Source organism: Mustela nivalis (genome assembly GCF_964662115.1).
Source record: "Mustela nivalis genome assembly, chromosome: 5".
In the NCBI taxonomy this organism is placed as follows: Eukaryota; Metazoa; Chordata; class Mammalia; order Carnivora; family Mustelidae; genus Mustela; species Mustela nivalis.
The window spans coordinates 53421578-53445123 of record NC_139024.1 but is presented as its reverse complement, the minus strand read 5'-3'; the positions used below and the strand labels follow the sequence as shown (position 1 = coordinate 53445123).

General features: G+C 44.9%; 2 long non-coding RNA genes across 2 annotated transcripts in view; one reads left to right on the top strand and one right to left on the bottom strand.

The window, feature by feature from the left end:
• The window catches only part of LOC309864652, a 44648-nt gene that overhangs the window by 3997 nt on the left and 17105 nt on the right, over nt 1-23546 (bottom strand). Inside the window, exon 4 of the long non-coding RNA XR_014311664.1 lies at nt 780-3981. This is a non-coding gene — a long non-coding RNA (uncharacterized lncRNA). The remainder of the gene's footprint in view (nt 1-779; nt 3982-23546) is intronic.
• Nucleotides 4555-9059, top strand: LOC309864660. Its single transcript, XR_014311676.1, has 3 exons — nt 4555-4730; nt 5804-5943; nt 8735-9059. It is a non-coding gene; the product is annotated as an uncharacterized lncRNA (long non-coding RNA).

The window sequence follows — 23546 nt, the reverse complement described above, 5'->3', positions numbered from 1 at the left end:
CACAATGAGATGTCATCTCACACCTGTCAGAATGGTTAAAGGCAAAAACACAAGAAACAACAAATGTTGGAGAGAATGTGGAGAAATGTTCTGCTCGTGGGAATGCAGACTGGGACAGCCACTCTGGAAGACCCTATGGAAGTTCCTCAAAAAATTAAAAATAGAGCAACCATATGATCTAGTAATCACACTACTGGGTATTTACTGAAAGAATACAAAAACACTAATTCAAAAGGATATAGCACCCCTATGTTTATTGCAGCATTATTTACAATAGCTAAATTATGGAAGCAACCCAAGTGTCCATCGATAGATGATGGATAAAGAAGTAGTCTATATCTACAATGGAATATTACTCAAATATAACAAAGTATGAAATCTTGCCACTTGCCACAACACGGATGTATCTAGAGAGCGTAATGGTAAGTGAAATAAGCCAGAGAAAGAAAAATATGATTTCACTCCCATGTGGAATTTAAGAAACAAAACAAAGGGGGGGAAAGAGACAACCTAAAAAACAGACTCTTCGCTATAGAGAACAAACAGATGGTTACCAGAGGGGAGGTGGGGGGGGGGTGGACGAAATACAAGGGAGGAGGAGTGCACTTCTCATGATGAGCACTGAGTAATGTATAGAATTGTTGAATCATTTTAAGTACACATGAGACTGTACACCACCATATGTTAACGATACTGGAATTAAAATCTTTTTTTTTTTTTTTTAATGACAGGTTTTACAGCACAACACAAAAGCTGTCACAGGAGATGCTGGCCTCCACTTTCCCTGGTATTTTTTCTCCTGCCTCCCTTCTCAGCTCTTCCCGTGTCTCCCCCTCGGCTTTGGGAGCAGACCTCTCGAATTCCACGCATTATCCCCTGAGGAGTGACTTCCTCTTCCTGATGCTTTGGTGCTGGCTGCCATCCAAAGGGTCTCACCGCACCCAAGCAGGTTCATCAAGGCAGTTTTTTTCAAACAGACGCTGATCCTTAAGAGGAGTTCAGACAGCAGCTGTTACGATAAGGACCCCTGGCTAGGGTAGCACCTCTGTGAGAACGAAACTGTTCTCAGAAAGTGGCTCTCTCTTCCGACAGCCATCGACATCAGCACGCATCTTGTTAGAAATTCAAATTTGGGTCAGCCGACCTATAAAATCAGAAACTCTGCAAGGGCAGTCCCAGCGATCTGCATTTTGACAAGCCTCCAGGAGATTGCGATGCCAGCTTGATTGGGAGAATGACCGATGATCTAAAGATGCTCCGCGTATCTATGGCACCTGCAGTTAGCCCGCAGCTCGGTGCCTGACCCTAGCGCACCCCAGTAAGCACTCATGAAAGAACCAAGTAGACAAACACTGTGTGCCCTGCTCTCCAATGCTAGGCAAAGAGGAAGAGGAAGCCATACGAAATGCAATTTCTGCTCTTGTGACTTGAAACCCATCGTGAGAAAGCAATGCGAGAGCTTGTAATCTTAGAGCAAGAAGTTAACTTACAGATATTCAGCCTGTGTTTTGGGGGATGCCAATGGGAAAACAGAGACTGCACACGACTTGAGGTGCTGAAGAAGCAGAGCCTGCCCAGGACCCAGCTCGCCGGGGATCCTGGCCTCCGGATTGTCCCGGGATTTCCTGCCTCCACAGCCCCTCTGTGGTGAAGGGTGATTAATGGCTGGATTTCGTGGTTCGGCCGCGAATCCGTCAGGGCTCTCCGGGAGAACTCAGTGTGGGCTGGGCTGGGAGTTAGAGAAGGTTGTGCCCCTGATGGGGAACTCATGCTGGGCTTCTTTTCAGAACAAGAAAGATCTGGATGAGCAGAGATTTATAGGATTTTCTTTTCCGGTTTTGGTAACTGTCCAAAGCATGGAGAGAAAACGTGTAGCAAGCTTTTCTTTAGTGGACATAAATTGTGTTTGTCCAAAGAAGGAAGATAGATCCAAACGGCGAAACCAAGATGTAGGCCAGACGCGCAGGCCTAGCATGAAACTGTGGCTGCACCTTTGGCACACTGCCACCGGGCAGGTGGGTCCCCAAAAGGAGCTGGTCTCCTCCTTTCTCAGCATGCCCCACGGTTCACCTTTCCCTTCACCTCAATGGTGCTCTTGGCTTTCTCATGACTCTCTGCTTAAGCATGTCTGTCCTTCCTCTCTTGTCCATCCTTTCTTCATTAACTCAGCAGCAAAGTGTGACAATTTCTTTGACTTAGAGTTTCCCCACCCGTATGTCTGTGCTGCTGTCAGCAAAGGGTCCTCCAGGTAGCCGTAACCTTGGAGTACTTGTGGTGTGCAGGAAGGGCGTGGAAAAGCCAAGTGAAACCTTGACCTTTTCCCTTCAAAGAAAGCAGGCTGCAGCCCAGGGGAGGGATAAAAAAATGCCAAATTCACTAATGTTCGAAAGAATATGACTAACCTTCAACCTGGAGCATATCGGAAGAACAAGAGCCTTTAAGGGATATTTATCATGAAACCTTTAGCAGCAAAATCTGACACACCACATGCATGCATGAATGAATGAACGGAAAGAGGCAAAGAAAAATGCCTGCAGAGCTTTTCAAGCCCTTGACGTGTAAAACACCAGTGTACAAGGAGATACTTGTTTTTCAACAGTGTGATAGTGCGGTGAGCTCTGGGGACCCCACCTGATTGATCACAAGTGCCTTTGTTAGGATTTTTGTTAAACTGGAGATAAATATGGTCTGTTTGGCTACCTAGGTGATAAACTAATCCACAAAAGAAACAGCTAGCAGAAATTCAGACTAACTACAAATCATCTAGAATTGCTGTGGATCTGACTCGTTAAAAACATTGGCTGCTTCGTCCCAGGTTTCTGTGTCAAAGGAAGTAGTGAGAGGGATGTGGAAGTGGCAAGTGAAATGTGAAATCAATAATTCAATAACAGAACTTCTTCAGAGGCTAAAAAAAGAATTCCCTTCTGTGTTAGACGCCGGAACAAGCCCAAGCAGTTATGCTAGTCACGTTGCAAATCGGTGTGTTCCAACATCAGCAAATACAGCACGGCTGTCTCCTAGGGAAGATAGCATAGTTCTGAGGTCACTGAGCATCTTCTGACCGGAAATCTAGATAGCTTTAATAGTTAGGCAGCAATGTACTTCAGTTTGAAAACACTATCTTTTATCTCATTTTTTAAAAGATTTTATTTTATTTGAGAGACAGAGAGCATGAGTAGGGAAAGGGGCTGAGCTGGGAGCCTAACATGGGGCTCAATCTCATGACCTGAGCTGAAGGCAGACACCTAACTAACTAAGCCACCCAGGTGCCCCTTTTATCTAATTTTTTAAAGGTCAGCTCGCCCCACCTTTTTGTGCACTTTTTTTTTTTTTAAGATTTTATTTTTTTATTTGTCAGAGAGAGCGAGCACAGGCAGACAGAATGGCAGGCAGAGGCAGAGGGAGAAGCAGGCTTCCTGCTGAGCCGAGAGCCCAATGTGGGACTCCATCCCAGGACGCTGGGATCACAACCTGAGCCGAAGGCAGCTGTTTAACCCACTGAGCCACCCAGGCATCCCTTTTTGTGCACTTTTCTGGGCAATTCCTGGAAAAGGTCAACATCTCAGTAATGGAAGTTGCCATGGGACTTCTGTGTCGACGGGGTTCCCTGAAACCCAAACACTGCCCAGAGCAATGTTCCTGATGTTGGTCTCCATTTGTCAACGAGCTACAGAGGTTGTGGGGGATAAGGCTTGGGCCTGGGGTCTCCGCGACACTCAGGCTGGAAGACAGACTCGCTCTTGAGTGTCTCCTTCCACCAAGGAATAGTCTCCGGAGTGCGAGTCAGACTTCTCGGACTGTATCTGCCTGGCCCGGCAAGGTCTGGTGCTCTTCCTTGAAAGGAAAAGTTTTTCATCATCGTCATCATCATCATTATTATTATTATTCTCAGATTGGTCCCCAAGGAAGAAAAAGAGTGGATCCTGAGCCAAATGTTTATTCAGTCAAGATGAGAAAACTCAAGCCGCTGAGGGGAGAAATCTGGGAGAGGGTACAAAAAATTACATGGTGAGGCCTCTGTCACAGATTCAAGTAGACTCTCTCCTTCAGCTCCCCAAACTCTACTCTTGGTCACCATTTGTCTCATTTTAGTTGATCTATCCAATTCAGCTCATCCGCATGTTATACCTTTGGCAGTAACTTTGTGTGTAAGTGATCCTCAAATCCCCCCAACACTCAGGAACCGCGATGCCCAGAGCAGAGGTGGGACACGGGAAAGGGTCCTCGCTAGCCTTATGGGACCAAAATGCCATTTGAAAGATCGTCCAATACGGGCCCAGGTGGTTTCCTGTGTGACAGCCAGAATCATTCCAGGTGGAGAAACAGAATATATCAGAAGAGTGAAAAAGGGGCGCCTGGGTGGCTCAGTGGGTTAAAAGCCTCTGCCTTCAGCTCAGGTCATGATCCCGGGGTCCTGGGATGGAGCCCTGCATCGGGCTCTCTGCTCAGCAGGGAGCTTGCTTGCCCCTCTTTTTCTGCCTGCCTCTGCCTACTTGTAATCTCTGTCTGTCAAATAAATAAATAAAATCTTAAAAAAAAAAAAAAAAGAAGAGTGAAAAAGCCAGTGCTCTCTGCTCCCAAAGCCAGGTGGGAAGGCAAGATCTAAACAAAGGCCAACAGTTCTAGAAGGGTCGAATGACAAGAAAGCCAACAAAGGGAAAAATGACACAGAGCGACTGCCATGCGTTCAGGAAAGACCACAACGTCCTACAAAAACAAACAAAAACCAGGTATGACAATAGTAGCAGCTTGAGTCGCAGCCATGTAGCTCCCTCCTGTTGGAAAGGAGCAGAGGTGTTTGCTTTAGGGCTGCGTGGAAGGCGTGTACGGTTGCTATGGCCTTGAGGCATGGGCAGAGGTGGCGTCTGCAGTGCTGAGCCTGCTGCTGACCATACTGGGGACACTGTGTGTGGCTTTCCTACCGCTACGAGTCATGGAAATTGTTCAGTTCATTATCTGATCCTCCTTTACTTCCAAGCCGGTGTCTCAATAAGACATAAAGAATTTTTTTCTCATTTTAGCACATTGTTCTTTTCTATAGGACATTAAAAAAAAGCGGCAGCAGCAAAAATGTGTCCCGTGTCTTGTTTTAGGGACAGAAGGTAAAACAGGCAGTTTCCACAGGCTGGCTCCTTTGCAGTGTGCCATGTAGCTCCTGGGGAGGGAATGGGAAGGGGGAGCAGGCCCTGTTGGCTATTGCAAGAAGAGAAAGTCATATGGCCTCCTTAGAGCCTAGCCGGTCTCAGAGCCCAGCCACTCCCCTGGCTAGAGCTCAGGCCCCAAATACTGCAGGTTCCTGTCCTACTCCCCTTTCCCAGACCATTCCCTGAGTCTCCTGCTGCTGAGAGAAGAAGCATGTGTTTACTTTCAAGACAAGGACCTTGAGCCTGAAACAGGATTGGCTGCTCTTATTAAAGCAGAAATTCGGGCCGAACAGGGCCTATCCTGAGAGAAATGCACTAGTTTTAATAACTAAAAGGCTTGTGCTGTTGGTTGTGCATGATAACATACAACGGTGTTTTCAAAGAACTTTAAGACCTTTTGCTGTTGGAAGACAGACTACCTTGGCTATTAACTAGATCAATTGCAAGTAGAAACTACTCCTGAAAAAAGTGCGGCTATCTATAGTCCAAAACCATGGAAACCGGCTCTCTCTGCAAACAATGAGCCTGCCTCCAGCCAAGGCAGCAAGAGATTCTCATTTCTCATGAATTTCTTCCAAATCCCGAACAGCAAATGCCTTTAAAATGCACAAAAGAGCAAGGAGCCTACTGAATTGGCAATTATTCCTGTTCCTTTTTAGCAAAGGAGGGGAAGGCATAAAAGATCTGTGTTTTGCTACTTTGGGGTTTCCAAAAACAAGATGGCCTCAGGACAAGTTAACCCTCCCGTGGAGACAACTGCTTGGAGCTGCAGTGGGAGAGTGGCGTTTTCCTGACCAAGGTATGTTTTCTTTTTCGGCAAAGGCTTTGTTCCAGAAGGAAAACGACATGTACTAGTTCCAGAATGAACCCCATAGAAACCACACTGCTTTCAACAAGGTTACAGTCAGCACATAGTTTTTCAGTTATAAACCACCCTCCCCCTCATTCTCCAATCCCAGATCGTCCGCAGTCTGCTTTTCAAACACACTTTTGCAACAAATAGTGATAGCCCGTATATGCTGGAATTTTAAATATGCGCCAAATTGCAGGTCATGTTATCAGAGTTCATCCTTTCAAGGTCAGACCTGTTCACCCAGTGGCTGACCCATGCAAAGCCCAGAGACAACTGAGGCCTGATGCTGGGGGAGACTGTCCATCCCAATTCAGCCTTTCTACCACGCTGCCTGCCTGCCTCCCCCGCTCCATTCCCACAGAGCCACGGTAGTGCCCTTGTGACAAGGACCCTCTCTTCACACCAGCCTGCTGGTCAATGCATACATTCACATAGGTGCAGAAGATAGCAGCCCAGGATGGCTTATTATGTCCTCCTGAGGACTTCTCTACTGCCCTGGGGCAGGCTAAGTTACCCCCTATGTTCCTGAAAGATCTTGCACTTCTGCTGTCCTAGCCTTTGTCTCCCGCTCCCCATCTGCCACATGACGGAGAGCTCCATTCCATCTGCCACCTGGCCACTGGTCCTCAGTTCATTGCCCTGCCCACAGCAGAAGCTCAGTGAACATTCTCTGAACATTGCTGGAAACAGGATGTCCCCAGAGACCCCTGCTAACTATCCGTTCACTAGAAATGAATCTCTACTGGTAGAGTTTTCAGGAGAAAAGTATTTGAGTAAGACACATTTAGAATAGGGGGAACTTGTGAAAACCCATCAAGTAGGGTGGCACCACCAGTCCTGTAGCCTTCACGGGGTGCTAGAGTCCTCAGAGACTGGGATTAAATCTATGGCGCATGTTCTACCCAGAAAAAAATGCGCCTGCACGCACATACACAAACACACATGCAAGCACACGTGCACAGATATGCATGAGCTCTTGCCTGCAACTTCAGGAAATTGAAGGATAAGGATCCATTGAAATATATCCCTGGGACCTCAGACTACGAACATCTGCTCCATTTTACTTGGATACTTTTCTCCATTTCTTCGTTAGATTTCTAGCTGCCTGAGGGAAGGAAGGAAATCTTGGTCAGTCCTTGTCTATGAGTAGTGACCATCATTGCCTGCACGTAATGAGGTCTCCATGAATGGTCAGAGAAAAAGTGCACTGTATGGAGAAAGGGTAAAGAGTTGACTCTCAAGACGCCGCAAGAGTTCTGATCTTAAAGATTCCACCAGGAGCTCCTGTACTTTCTCTCTCCCTGTCCACGCCCACCCCCAAAGAAACAGGAGCATCCCTGTGACTTGTAGAGCCAGGACTAAGGGGTGCTTCTGACATCGGTGCACAGTGAGGGGCCCAGGAACCTGTAGCCGACTGGTCCGACTTCGACGGGGTGCCCTCTGTGGTGAGAGGGAAGGTTGCAAGACCTCCCCAGAGGGTGCTTTGAAAACTCTTGGGGGCATTTTTTGGTTCTCACGTTATTTTGGGATCACCGTCACTTTTTTGCAATGTGCAGGCAGATGTCACACAGCAAAGGATTGTCCCAAGTCCCACGTCACCTCCCAGTGTGCCCTCAGATATTCACATAGGTGAAAATGTGCCTATCATTTTGTGATCCTGGATCTTGAGTCTGTGTTACATACCATCACAAAGTAATCTGGCGTGGGTTTACTGTATGCTGAATTTTTCAAGAACACAGCTACTGCTGAAGTCAGTGTAAGATTGTACACTGTTTGGTTTGGAACTTTTTCAAGAGTTGTTCACCTTTTGAAAAATCACAGTGCCAATGTCTACACCTCGGGTGGTATTTGAGTCCCCAGAGCGCCTACAGCAGGCAGCTATGAGAGCTACAATGTTGACGATGATTCCCCCCAGACTTGCAAGCTCTGACCACCTCCTCATGTCTTCCAGCATTGCCATGCCTAAACATTTACCGTTTACATGCATGTTCTTCTTTCAAGTTGTTTTTAGTACTTCTCCTTTATATTATAGTCAGGGCACCCGGTTGATTTTTTCAATTATGTGAAGAAGTCGGTTTTATTACCTAGATATTTCGTTTCAAGGGAGTGAAAGGAATACAACAAAAAGTTTGCTACAGAAGGAGAAGTGTGACAGCAAACTGTGGCAATACCATTTAAATGATGAGTCACCAAGGATGCTCTTAACCCAGGCGCCGGGTGGCTGTCAGTTAAGCATCTGCCTTTAGCTCAGGTCATGATCCCGGGGTCCTGGAATCAAGCCCCACATCGGGCTCCCTGCTCAGCAGGAAGTCTACTTCTCCTTCTCGCCCCCCGCCCCCCGCTTGTGTTCTCTCTCTCTCTCTGCCAAATAAATAAAAGCCTTAAAAAAAAAAAAAAAAAAAAGGATGCTCTTAACTGTAAGTAAGAGTGCACTAATGTGGCTTAGACTATAAAGACAATTTCTTCATAGAGTAAGAAGCCCAGAGATAAGTAGTTCTAACACTGTTTTAGTGGCTTCATGAGGTGGAAAACAACCCAGGTGACCTCCAACCTTCTGTCTGCTGTCTTCAGTGTGCTGGCATTCCTCTGCAGTCCACTTAGTTTGTAGCCACAAGACAGAGGCACCGATTTTCCCTTGCATGGCTCTTTTATCAAAGAGGAAAGGGTTTTCCCCAGAAGTTCAAGGGAAGATTTCCTTTCTGGTTTAATTCACGAAGACTTCCTTGGATGCCCATAGGTGCCAGGGCAACTGGGAAGGCCAGTCTTTTCTTACGAAGTAAAGTGGGCTCTGCTGGCAAGGAGGTGGGGAAAGGACACTACTGGTTACCATCAGAAGTGTTTGCCACTCACTGTAGTACCAGGATGCACAAACAACAAACAGACAAGACCAAGAGCTGACAGTAGATTTAACTTGATGCCTCGATATGTTTCTACTTCAACTAGAGTGTAAGACTGCATGCAGACTCTTAATTCTCCATGCCCCTTTTGTTCCTGCTCGCCAGAATTTGATCCCAATGCAAAGTAGTATGCTCCGTGTTCTGAAAAAGATGCTGAACTTTTTTTTTTTTAAAGATTTTATTTATTTATTTATTTGACAGAGAGAAATCACAAGTAGATGGAGAGGCAGGCAGAGAGAGAGAGAGGGAAGCAGGCTCTCCGCTGAGCAGAGAGCCCAATGTGGGACTCGATCCCAGGACTCTGAGATCATGACCTGAGCCGAAGGCAGCGGCTTAACCCACTGAGCCACCCAGGCGCCCCAAGATGCTGAACTTTTGTAGCCTGCCTCAGGGCTTTGCTGTGGATCCAAATGAGAATTTGTGCAATTATACAAAACACTTTACACACGCGAGGCATTCTTAGTCTGATAACATCGATCCCAAAGAATACTTGAGGAGCAAAACTGTAAGTTTATTTTAAACTCGGTTTCCCACCCTAACTAGGAATGACAAAGGGACAAAAACATCTGTGTAAGATTGAAATTTGACAGTGTATAACTTTCAAATTCAGAGTAGAGACCTGCTAGGCTACCCTACTTGAATATTGAGAATGCGACCTTTTAGAAAAATACAGAGCTAGACAAAAAAGAATCATTATAGACTAAAAATACAGTGAGCAAAAAAAAAGAGAACAATCTGTGCTGTTTTAATTCCCATAGACCACGTTCTGTTCAAGACCTAGACCACAATTTGGCAGCAGAACCAAGAACAAAGAAGGGCAAGTCTCTTCCCTCTGCGACGCTCTCTCGGGGCTCCGCAGTGGAGGCAGAACACAGGGGACCACTTGTCTGGGCTTGCCCAGGAAGGCCCTGGGGTACTCCTACTACTGCCACTCTAATTACTAATACCTCTCTTCTTTTCATCCTTGGAGGTGTCCCGGGTTGGGTGATACATAATAAATGGTCACCCCACTAACTGATGTTAAACATCAACTCCTCCCCAACCCCCCCAGCTCTAGGGCTGGAAGAAATAAAGCTAAAAGAAAGAGAAAGTTATAGGGCTGGGGAGTTGGGCAGAAAAAGTTTAGCAGGAGAAAAAAATAAACTAGACAAATTAAAAAATAAAAAAATTAAGCGTCAATTAGAAAGAACAGAGCTCCAGAATGCCATTCCTTCAGGTAGTCTCTTCTCCCCTGGGAAGCTGGGGGCGGGAGGCGGGGGGTGGGAAGGAAAATCTCAAAATGGCCAGATGAATGGATGGTTTGTTTCCCTCCAAAGAGGCTTACAGCTGGACACCAATAGTCCGAATACCAGCCTCGTTTCACAGGCAGGCTCCTCCGGCCGCCAAGCGTTACAAGCCCTTCATAGAGTAGCAGATTTTAAAGGTGAATTGAAACTATTTTAAGATCCCTCTAGGGCAGCAGATGGACAGAATGACGGATTGTTACTACAGTGGAGTTATTTTCATTCCTGGCCCAACTGTGTACACAGCACTGTAGGCTCGTGACCAGTGGGGTTTGCTCTCTGCGCAAGCAAGATGCATCCTGTGAAGTCGGTAAAGGAGGGGGGTGGGAGCCAGATGACAGGTCCTTCTAAATGAAATTTGAAAATACTGACTAGGCTATACTAAGGCTAGGCACACCCCTGCGCAACTCTGCTTTGACCTTATCTTTGCAATCCAGTTGGGGGAGAGAGGAGTTACATGGACAGGAAACTGTCATTTCAGGAGTTAGTCAGTCAGTCAAAAACCGAGACATCTCTGGATTGGACCAATGCCACCAAATGCTTTCACCAAAGTAACAATGCATTTGGTATAGCTCAGAGGTTAAGCGTTCCAGATCTGGATCAGAGAGCCTCGACTCAAATCCCAGCCTCACCAGTTACCAGACACTTTAGGTGCGTTTCTTAACCTCTTTGAATCTCAGGGGATACAAATGGGGATAATTATCTCACCTGCTTCATAAGGTTATTGGGAAGAGTTGATGAGTGATATGTTTAGAATAGCGCCTGCTGTGTACTAGCGCTTGTTAATGCCAGTGGTGGCTGTCACCATTATTCGATGCGTAACCACAGGATTCCATTGTAACCTCTTACATGTATGACTTGCTATGGTCAAAGTGATGAGCCAGGGTCAATGTTTTATTTTGTTTTGTCTTGTTTTGTTTTCAGAGACTAGCCAGGGCTACTTTGAGAAGGGTCCCATCTTCCCTTCCTTGAGTAGGCTAGTGGGGAGAAGGTTTGGGGAAGAACAGAGATACTATGAAACACAGTAACAGGTTTATATAACTCTAGGTCACTTCTGTGCTGCCCTAATTACAGAAACATCGAGAGATGGAAGGAGTAAGAAGTTGATCGCAATTAGAATTCCCCGAAGCTGGGCAGTTAGGACTAGAATGTTCTCAAACTACAAACGCTGGCTAGGAATTTATGCACCAAAGCATTTTACTGGGACCCTTCTGTGTGGCAAAGATGTATACCATGCTCAATGAGCTCATTCATTCATTCATTCATTCATTCTTCAAATCTGTAAGCATGTATTAGGTAAGGCCAAGAACTGTTCTAGGGGTTAGAGACAGAATAATGAATACAACAGGGCCCAAGCTTAGGAGACTCTCCAAATATAAGGGACGCTGACCAATAACAATCATCAGATGTGACTTAGATATGCAATAGCTTGGCGAACTCAGGGTGCATAGAGAAAGGTGCCAAACGCCATCATCTGATGTGTCACGAGTCAATCGCAGGTTCTGGAGCTCCCAGAGAATATGTATGGAAGAGTTTTAACATGGGTAATTCCTGATTTGGTTCAGATTGCAAAAAGCAGAAAAAGCTCCAATTCAATTTTGCATCGGTAGCAAGAGGAGAGAGGGGCATTGGATGTGACAGGGAACAAATAACACATACAGTCTCCTTGCTGACAATCTGGTGAAGTCGAGGTTACTGATGCCTTTTGACAGGTGTGGAACCTAAAGCTGAATGTTTAAGTAGCTCAGTCAAGGTGGCTAACTGTGTAGCTGCAGAGCTGGGTTAAGCAGGTGGGCGTGGCTCCCAGACTTGGTTTTCCTCTTCCAGCTAGGGCTCAATTCCAAGAAGACTGATGGAGCCTGGCTAGGACATTGTGGAAGAAACACTGAGAGCATATTCTTACATTCAGAGTGAATGTAATAGATTTTAAACTAGATTGTAGGGGTGCCTGGGTGGCTCAGTGGGTTAAAGCGTCTGCCTTCGGCTCAGGTTGTGGTCTCAGGGTCCTGGGATCAAGCCCCGCATTGGGCTCTCTGCTCAGCGGGGAGCCTGCTTCCTCCTCTTTCTCTGCCTGCCTCTCTTCCAACTTGTGATCTCTGTCAAATAAATAAATAAAATAAAATAAAATAAAAAAAAAAAACTAGATTGTATTAGGAAACCAACAATGCCAGGTGTACCCAGGTGTGCTCAAGCCTGGATGACAATTCAAACAAATTAAGTTCATCAGTAATGTCTCGATAAACCCAAAGACAAAGAGCTCATTCATTCAGAGGTATAGAACTGTCCAGTCAGTCAGATTGCTTGTGACTTCACGCTCCCTGAGACGCCCATCTGGCCCAGGGCTTTATACAAATGAGCACTGGATAGTCATAAAAATCTCTGTCTCCCCCAATCAGGAGGTTTAATTTTCCTTATTGGCACTCTTGCTAGTGCTGGTGGAGAAGCTCGGGAAGGTAAGGCTGAGGCCTCTGACTTTTTTCGCTGTAGTTCTGTTGTCATAACTCTATTCTTGGCAGAAAGAGCAGGAAGCACCAAGGAGGAAAGGACAAGTCCTGTATTTGAAAAAGCAAAACTTGTCCAGAAATCTCTAACTGATTTCTCCTTAGGTTTCATTGGTTAGAGCTGCGTTTCAAGGGCCCCTCAGGTGAAAAGGAAGTTGGAAAATGTTTCTCACTGGGTGCATGGCTCCCTCCCACAAATTCGGTAAGGAAGAGATTCGTGGAAAATAGCATCAAGCCAAGATAATTATAAAACACCACCAGTCAGATCACAAATTTGTGCCATCTCATGAGAGAAGAAGCTTTCTCAGACAATGTTGGAGTCTCTCTTCTCCTCACCAGGTGTGTCCCAGAGCCTCCGTGTGCCAGGCACCCTGTAAGGCTCTGGGCGGAAGCAGCGCACAGCTCACTGCCTGGCTTTGAGGAACTTGCTGCTCAGTGACACACACATGCACACGCCCTTCCAGTGTGCCTGGGTTCTCACTGTGGGTGTGATGGCTTGGGAGCCATGGACGTTTCAAGCAGCATATAAAGATTTACACTGAAATTTTAAGAGATTCACTAAGGGCGGGAGATAGGTTTCAGTAGGCTGAAAAATGTTGGTTTTCTACTTGTTCATCACATTATCACAAATACCAAACATAACATTTATGGAAAACTTGCATACTGAGAATGCTTCTTTCTAAAAATGCTTATTTATAAAGCCTCAGAACTCACAAACGAGGTCTGATCACATGGCAGATCATTCTCGAACCACTGGCTGTGCTATACTCCAAGGTCTCCACTACTAGAATGTTTGTATGGAAGGTGCCAGGCCCTTCCAAACTCAGCACTACCATCTTGGTGACATCCTTCAATGAGGTGAGCTACGTGGCCAATGCCATAATCCCTTTGCAGCTCGAAACTTTTACTGACTCCGGTCAGGATTCGATTTTCACATGTGCTTAATCTGAGAGCCCACGGGCAACAGTCGTTGGCATTTTCTGATTACACATTCGTTCAAAAGTGTAAAAACCCTCAAACAAACAAACAAACAAACAAACACGCATCCCTGGAGCACCGGAGCAGGCTCCTGACCAGGCCAGCGATGTCATGAGAGGCCCTGGAAGTCGCTCTTGGCTGGGAGGTTGCCCTGCCATCCCAGAGAGAGTCCCTCTCTCTCAGGTTGCTGGCACCAAACATCCAGGAAGAGACCTCAAAACCTTTTCCATGTGGTTTACATCAGATGGCCCTTAAATGTGTGTGTGTGCGCCCCCATGGGCGCCCACATGTCCACATGTGTTCATTTGAAATTTTTACTTCTTAAGATACGTCATTCTGAAAAGGAAGCATAAGGTGTGATATTTCCATAGGGATCAGCAGTGCTATGGGAACCCAAAGGAGATGAATTGTGTTTGAGGGGGTCCATCAAGCCCCCGAGGGGATGTGATACCTGAGCTGATGCTTGAAGGATTTTGAACTCCCTTCCTTGAATCCCCACTCCCCGCTTCTGATTTCTGCAACCCCCTCCTGGAGCCTGGGGAGCAAAGCCTCCTTGATGGAGACAGAAGGGGGAGTGGGGTGGGGGGAGGCAGGCACCAGCCTCTTGGCAGCCAAACTCTCCCCGGATGTGGTTCATTTCACTTGTGTGGACCGCTCCAGCCTGACGTTCAGCCAGGGACCTTTCTGAGCCTCCCCCAGGGCTTAGCTTCACTGTAAACCCCGAGGATTGTGACCCTCTCCAGCCCCCCACCTGAAAGCAGAGGATATTTTTTTTCCCTTCTGCACAGGAATGGCCTCTACTCATTATCGAGATTTCCACGACAGCTTTTAAATGTCAGTTTTGTGAGTTTTAACCCAAAACATTTGAAAACAGTTTTCTTTTTGGCTCATCCACCACGGTTTGAAAACCGAGTTTGGTGTTTTATTGTTTCTGACAGTCCTCGCTGCCCATTTCTCTTCCTAGGAGCCTAAGTATTTCCAAAGGGTTTTACTCTAGGCTCAAGCTCTGTTCTAAGACAGAGTTGAAAGCAAACACATTCCCAGTTGCAGCTGTGTGTCACCGCCTGTGCACCTGCCCAGGCGCGGGCGAGGACGGTTAGAGGTAAGGCTGGGCGGGCACCAGGCAAGCTAGAAGCAAGGCTGGGAGCACAACAAGCATGCAGTGGGGTCCCCCAGATGCCCAGAGCTGTGAAACAATGATGAATTCTTTGTGGATCTCTTAACTGTTCCTGCACACCCTTGCCAAAGGATTCCCTTGCCACCTACCTTACCCCAGCCTCTCCCCATCTGCAACAAGCAGCCGGGACCTTGGTCTGGCTGGGAGATCATGAGGAGACAGAATGGTGTCCCTCTCCAAAGAACCCCAGATCCTCTGTTCTTCTGTTCATCTGCTTTGCTGATGTGCTGCTGTCTCTATGGTCGGTTGTTCACTAGCGCTAAAGTGCTTACTGTAATGCTTAGCCTAAGCATTGGGATGTTATAGTATTATCCAAATGTTAAGCTACTTCCAGTGATCATTTTCAAGGAGCTGGAAGGCTTTACAAGTGAAAATGTTGATCCTATCAGGAAATAAATTGCTTACTTAGAAGGCACGGCATTTAACGCTGTGCAGGGCGACTAGCTTATTACTCACTGCTGTAGATGGGGCCACTCAGCTTGCATGACAGGCTGCTGACTGTGACGGGTCCCTGCATTCCCTCCAGCTGGCCCAGTGAATGCTAACTCCAGTGGGTTCAGGCTCTTTGTGGGCCAATCTGGAGCTTCCCCTGGAAACTGTTCCCCTTGCGGATGGTTCCAGATGTGGACTCTGGGTCGGTTCTGAGGGGATTTCAGGCTTAAGGACCTTAGGTCAAGTCCTAAAACCCCTCATTGGTTCTCGCTCCCTCCTCCTCAGTCCCCAGGTTCCGCCAAGGACACAGAGAAACTGTGACATGGAAATGTGACATGATTGGAAGCCTACTGTGTGCCAGGCTCTGTGCTAGGTGCTTTAGGCACTGTTTTTCTTCCAAGCTTCCAAAAGACCTAGGAAATGGATTTTATTATAATTTCCATTTAGTAGATGAGGTGGCAGGTTCAGAAAAGGTAACAATGTATACGACTAGTAAGAGTTAATCTGGTTCTTAAACACATGCTCTTTCCTGTCATACTATGCTGAGTCCTGAAAGTTCCAGATTGTCCTAAGTTCCTTAGATACATCCCTGTGTGGGCAGGGATGAAATGGAGAAGACAGAAAGACACCATACCTTAGGACATCTGAGATAAGGCCAGGACACCAGGGATCCCTGCTACTGGAAGGAATTTTCCAGGAGCCTATTAGCAACCAGAACAAGGGTCACAGGTAGCTATCCAAGCCTTGTGGCTCCCCCCACCCCGAGGGCTGACATCCATAAGTGCAGTAACAAGTGGTCCCTCAGCTCATCTAGATGTTTGATAAGAGCTAAGAGAAATCATATCTCAATCAGCATAAGGTTAGGCAGATAAGGTTAAAATGCTAAAGGCTGAAATTGCTTTGTTCCTGGGGGCAATCACATCAGCTCCTGGAATTTGCCGCAGTTATCCTGTGTTGGTCAAAACGAATGTTGGTAGCTATCTCTTCCCGCCTGCCCCCAGTCCCCAACCCCCAAATCCCCTGCAAATAACCTAGATTTAATCTCCAGAAACAAATGAACTGGAGTGTTTGCAAGAAAAGAAAACACATCAGTGCCTTTTGCAAATGGCACTGGGGCAGAGAGTGTCTGTGGGCTGTCCCTGCCCCCCCCCAATGGATCCCCACCAAGCAAAGATGCCCAAAATGGTCCTAGCTGTCTGTCCGCCCTCCCTCCCCCTCCAAAAGGGAATCTGTGGGTCCAGTGAGCTCAGGTCTTCTTGCCTGTCACTCACTCCTGATCAGCAGTAAGAGCTCCCATGCCCTCTCTGGTTATCGCCCTTTGTGTTACGGCTCCAGGCCATATCATCAACCTGCAGAACAGGACTTCTGTGTTCACAGAAGTCTTTGCAATGTCTCTGCTAATGGTTACTGAGGTAGCTGTCCCACCAAGTCTACCCCAGTTCTCACAGTTCTGTGGGTGGTGGTTGGCCTTGAGGGAGGTAAGCATGAGGATTCTATCTACAACACTTACTTACAAAAATGAGCTGATGTGGGAACTGTGGAGAAGAAGACATAATAGAAGGAAAGATTTGGTGCATTGAACCTCTGAAACGGGGAGTCAGTGAAACCTGAGCTCTTCTGGAAGAGTTTGGGGGTAGGTTGTTCAACTTAACTTGAGGGACTATGGTCAAAGAGAGTGCTTCCCATCCTCTTCGGTGTCACAGTACACAGAGAACATGATCATATTTGAACCATACACTGGGGGACAAGGTAAAGAGGTGTGGTGACTCAAAGCCAGAAGCAAAAGTTCAGGAAGTTCTGGCATCTTTGGCCCCACTGCCAGCCCAGGACCCAAAGGACCAAAGTCTGGGCACATCGGTGGGGACCTCCGTACCAGTCAATAGGTCAGTCTGATGAAAAGCCAGTGGAGCCCAATCCTCCTACCATCGATGCACGTATTTTTCAGGCAGCTCGGGAACTAGCACAACCACTTGGGGTCCGGAGCAACCTCTTAATGCACCCCCCCACCCCGGGTCCAAACCCACTCCAGTCTAATCCTCCAGCAAAATCGAACTCCTGATGGCAAAGATGAGTCATTTTGATGACACATTATCAATTCTGTTTCTCTCAAACAGCCAGAACAGTGCAATAGAAGAGTGTATGAAGGGTGAGAATTTTTCTGATTCATGTCATTACTGGGCATTTAGTACATAATTTCTTCCTTCCATGAAATCTTTGAAAAAGGGGGTTCTACTTTGAAATGTGACACCTACCCAGAAGTCTAAGGATATAAACTGTATTGTATTTTGGATAATCCCCACCTTGCTACAACTTAGGTCTAATGTAAAACCATCTTTAAGCGGTGGTATTTTTATAATTGATTGTACCTTCAATTAAAGTTATTGTATAACTAAATATCACAAAGATATGTGATACCCTTGACTGAAGTCTGGAGGACCACTACAAAAAAATAACCTAACCAAAGAAAAAAGTAACCTAAACTTGAAAAAAGTAACCTAAACTTGCTCGTATCTGTTTATCAAATTTAATTTAATTTAATAAGTGGTCTTGATACGACCCAGAAATCCTACTCCTAGATTTATGTACCCAAGAGAAATTTGTGCATAGATCTGCCAAAAGATATATGCAAGAATGTTTATAGCAGCTTTATTCATAATAACTCCAAATTGGAAATAACCCATACATCCATCAATAAAGAAATGGATAATTAAATTGTGCTATGTTCATATAATAGACTACAAATCAGCAATAAAGGCTACAGACCACTGAGGACAACAGAGAAGAATCTCACAGACATTATGTTGAGCAATAGAAGCCAGACACGAAAGAGTATGTATTGTATGATTTCACTTACACGATATTCAAGAATAGGGATCTGGAGTGGTAACCTCCAGACAGAAAACCAGGAATTGACTAGAAAGAAAACAAGGAACTTCCTGGACACATATGCTGGACATGTGTTATGTCTTGATCTGAGTGCTGGTTACAAAGGTGTACACATCTGTAAACCTTGAGTAGCACACTCCAGATTGACACATTTTATGCACTTTACTGTATGTATCTCACTGAAAAAAAAAAATAGAGCTGGCAAGCATTTAGTACCTAGGAAAATTCCCCCTAGTAACCTCACTTTCCCTTGTGTTAAAAATAATGATAAATAAATAAAGCTACAAGTTGAACTAGGCAAGGCCAGGACCCTCCACGAATGAACATCACATCAGGATCCGTTGAAAAAACCACTGAATCAATCAGTAGATACACTTCTGCTGACGCGCTCCATCCTGAAGTCTCACCAGAGGGCTCATGCTACCCCTCTGCCTTCCACTTTCACATTTTCCTACCTGGGGTTTATTTCAGGCTCAGAAGTTGTCTCCAAAATTCTTAGGTTGAAGCCTTAACCCTCAATGTGGCTGTCTTTGAAGATACGGTCTTTAAAGAGGCAATTAAACTTAAATGCAGTCATTAAGGTAGGCCCTTATCTGATCTGACTTGTGTCTTGATTAGAAGAGGAGATTTGGACCCAGACACACACGGGAAAGACAGTTTGCTAAGACACAGGGAGAAAATGGCCATCTGCAAGCCAAGGAGAGAGGCCTCAGAGAGAATCAACCCTGTTGGCATCTTGACCTAGGGCTTCTAGCCTCCAAAACTGTAGAGAAAATTAACTTTCATATTTAAACCACCCAATCTCCCAGACTTTGTTATGGCTACCCAAGCTAAGACAGGTTTTCTCCATGTGAGACCACTCACATTCCCGCTCTTGCTTCGTGCCAACTGCATGTGCTTCACCTAAGTAGGTTTAATCTTATCCTTAATCTGCGCCCAAACCTCAATTCCAGAAGACATTTGATATTCTAGACCCAGGGCATACTCCAAGACAAAGCACTGTAGACAAACACAGGAAGTCCAAGCCCTTTTCCTGAAAGGGAATAAAGAAGAGGTAGGGAAATGGAATTTAATACATGGAGACCCAAGCAACATTTTGTCTCCTTCACTTCAAGCCTCTCCCAAAGAGGGGTCATTGTTCTCCCTGATTTGACGGACTTTTTTAAGAAAAGAGAGAAGTGAATGATCAAGCGGATGAGGGCCAGAGAATCAAAGGGCTGTGCTTTTTTATGTCAACATTGTTAAAGTCATGAGAGACTGACTTCTTCCAGGAAGAATGGGGTAGATGTAGTTTTTTCCCATTCCATTTGCTAAGTCCAACTAGAAACCTCAGACATTGTGTATGAAACCATGGAAAAAGCAGGAAAATGGGCTAGAGGACTTGGGACCCAAAGAATGAAACCGTGGTGAATTCCCTGGACTTCCATGTTGTCCCATGTGTCCAGACATGGAGCTGAAGAAGCCAGTGACTGGAAAAACCCATGTGCACAAAAGAAGAGAAAGGATGGGGAAAGGAGCAGCCTAGTAAGACAGGTTATTTGAGACAATAACTATTTCAATCAAACACTATGGAAAAAACCTGTGGCCCCACTCCTGTCAGAAAAAGCCAGCTAGGCAGGCTGGACTTTCATCTTCACAGGCTGCAGTGGGGCACCCCCACAGACGGGATGTCAGAGAAGAGTAGGGAGTTGGAACATTACCTGGTGGGGGGGGGGGAGGTGACACCACCACCCAGCAATGGCATAATATATTCACAAGTGCCTACAGACTGGATATTGAGATAGACCATACCCTGGGCCATTAAAAAACTTTTTTTCAAGAAATTTAAAAGGCTTGAAATCATGCAGTGTGTTCTCTGACTGTAATGGAATCAAACTAAAAATCAGTAACAGAAAGATAGTAGGAAAATGTCTAAACATTTGGAAATTAAACGGCAGTGGATTACTATATCCATTATATAATCATTAATCATTATATAATCTTTAATCATTATATAATCTCCTTATCAGTCTTCGCTAATTTTTTTTTTTTTGCTTTGAAGGCTACTTTATCTGATATTAATATAGCTACTCCTACTTCCCTTTGATTGATGTTTGCATGATATATCTTTTCCCAATGTTTTTCCTTCCAACCTGTCTAAATTATTATATTTGAAGTGGGTTTCTTATAGACAGCATATAGTTGGGTCATGTTTTTAAACTCACTTCACTAATCTCTATTTTATTTGGTTTATTTAGACCACGTACAAGCACTGAATGCTTTCCACCTAACATCAGGAACAAGGCAAGGATACCCACACCCACTATGCTAACTCAACATGGCGCTACAAGTTCTAGACAGTGCAGTAGAGCAAGAAAAGACATACAGATCAGAAAAGAAGAAATAAAACTGTCCCTATTTACAGATGACATGATTGTCTACATAAGAAACCCTAGCATTTATTTTAAAAACTCCTAGAACTAATAAATGAGTTCATCAAGGTCACAGGATACAAAATAAATATACAAAAAACCAATGGTATTTCTATATATTAGCAATGAATGCATAGACACTGAAATTAAAAATACAATACCACTTAAAAATTCTAAAAAAAAAAAAAGAAAAAAAGAAAGAAATAGTTAGGTATAAATCTAACCAGGCCTAAGATCTGTATACTGAAAACTACACAATGTTGATGAATGAAATCAAACAGGGTCTGCATTCGTAAACATACCTTGTTCATGGATCAGAAGACTTACCATAGTAAAGATATCCATTCTTCCCAAACTGATATACAGCTTTAATGCAATTTATAATGTAATTTCTTAGTGTAAGTAATCTTGTTCAGTAAGGAACCAAAACTGTGTGGCACATAAACCAATAAATGGAATGAGGAATGAAATAGATTCACACAAATATGCCCAGCTGACTTTGGACAACGATGCAAAAAACAGTTCAGTGGAGTAAATAAAAGTAGTCTTTCCAACAAATGGTACCAGAACGACTGGACATCCAGACACACCCAAAAAATGAACTTAAGCCTCTATCTCACACCTTCTACAAAAATAAACTCAAAAGGGAGTACAGGCTCAAATGTAAAAATATAAAATGTTTAGGAAAAAAATAGCGGAAGATTTTTGAGATTAAGAGCTAGGCAAAGACTTTTTAGACTTAACACCAAAAACACAATTCATAAAAGAAAAATAGAACATTGGATTCTGGTAAAACTGAAAACTTTTGTACTACCAGAAACGATGTTAAGAGAATGAAGAGACAAGCTACTGATGGTGAGAACATATCTGAAATCCACATAGCCAACAAAGGTCCAGTCTCTTAAATACATAAAGTGTTCTCAAAATTTAACAGTTAAAAAAAAAAAATCTCTTTAGAAAACGGGCAAAGCACCTGAAGCAAGATTTCACAGAGGAGACCTACAGCTGACAACCACGTATACATAAAGATGTTCAGCATTTTTTTTTTTTTGCCATTGGGGGAAAGGCAAATTAAAACCACAGCGGGGTCTCACAACATACTTATCAGGATAGCAAGGATGCAGAGAAACTGTATTACTCAGGCATTGCTGCTGGGAGTGCAAAACGGGGCAGCCACTTTGGAAAGCACTTTGGCAGTATCTTAAAAAGAATAAACCCGCAGCTACCATAGGACTCAGCAGTTGCACCTCTGGGCATTTATCCCAGAGAAATGAAACACGTTCACACAAAAACCTGGCACACATGTTTATAGCGGCTTTATTCATAAGAGCCCCCAGCTGGAAAAATCCTAGATGTTCTCCGGTGGGGCGACTAGTTGTCCAAACTATGGCACACTCTTACCATGGAATACTCCTCAGCAGTTAAAAGGAGCAAACTACTGACACACATAACATTGCCTGGATGAATCCATAGAGAATTGGGCCGAGTGAACAATTCAATCCTGTATGAAATTCTGTAGATAATATTATCAAAAGGACAAAATTATAAAATGAGGAACAGATTAGTGGCTGGCATGTGTCAGTAGAGAGGGAAGTGAATTTGGCTCTAACTTTCAATTTGGCTCCTGGGTGGCTCAGTCAGCTAAGTGTCTGCGTTTAGCCAGGTCATGTTCCCAAGGTCGTGGGATCAAGCCCTGCATCAGGCTCCTTGCACAGCGTGGAGCCTGTTTCTCCCTCTCCTTCTGCCCCTCTCTATCCCCAGCTCATGCTCTCTCTCCTAAATAAATAAATCTTTAAGAAAAATAAAATTTCAGCTCATGCTCTCTCTCCTAAATAAATAAATCTTTAAGAAAAATAAAATTTCAACATGAGGTATCTTGTGCTGTTGGAAATGTTCTGTATCTTGACTGCATCACTATGGATATCTTGGCTGTGATATTGGACCACAGTTTTGTAGCATGTCACCATTGGGGGGACATTGGTGAGAGGCATGTGGGATCTCTGTGTGGTTTCTTACAACTGCATGTGAATCTGCAGTTATTTCAAAAAGTTCAATTAAAACAAAACAAAACAAAACACAAAAACAAACAAACAAAAAAACATGAGAAAGAATAAGTTCATACTAACAGTACCAGAAGAAAATTCTTGAGATAGACTCTGGTTTGGCATGCTGCGCATTTTATAAACACAGACTTTCTTAGAGTTTAGTTTGTAATTATGCAATATAGAAAGGAAAGGATAAAACAATGACATCAATAGAGTGCACTTGCTTTGCTGATGTAAACTTGCAGCTCTGGGCCCTTCAAGATGGAGGATCGCCCTTGGTAGAACTCAGAGTCTATCCAGGAGAATCCGCCCAGCTGTGGGCTGGCTTCTCCTTACAAACGTGCCACGAAGGAGAAGCTGACAGAACCCTACTCTCTTGTGCTCCTAAGTCCCAGAAAGGAGGTTAAGTGTGATAGGGACACATTTCAAGATTTGAAAAAACTCTCCTTCAGTCAAACATGGAGCCCATCTCTGATGCTTTACATGATAAAAGGAGCTCAGCTTTTGACTTCTGCCCAGTTTTATGATATCATCAACAAATAGCTGGGCAAGAGCTAAGCACATGTGCCCAGAATACCAGGGAGGAAGTGGAGCCCACCCCGGGGTGGGGCATTAGAAGGACAGGACCCCAGGAAAGACAGGAAGTGATGGGCCAGTGTACAGTACACAGTCCCTACTTCTGGGATATTGGTCCCAGTGTCTAAGGAAATGCTCCTTTCTTGTCCTGCAGGCACGGACATTAGCATGACCTACACTTGACATTGCTGGGAGGGAGGGAGATAGAGCAAAAGTCCAAGAAAAATGGCTAGAAATTCTATCATCGCCATCTGACATATGACCTCTGGCCTATGGCTTCAGCACAGGACGACTGAAACCATGAGTAGATAAGGTACACCACAGCATCTCTTCCATTTGTCCCTGAATGTGTGCCCCAGCCAT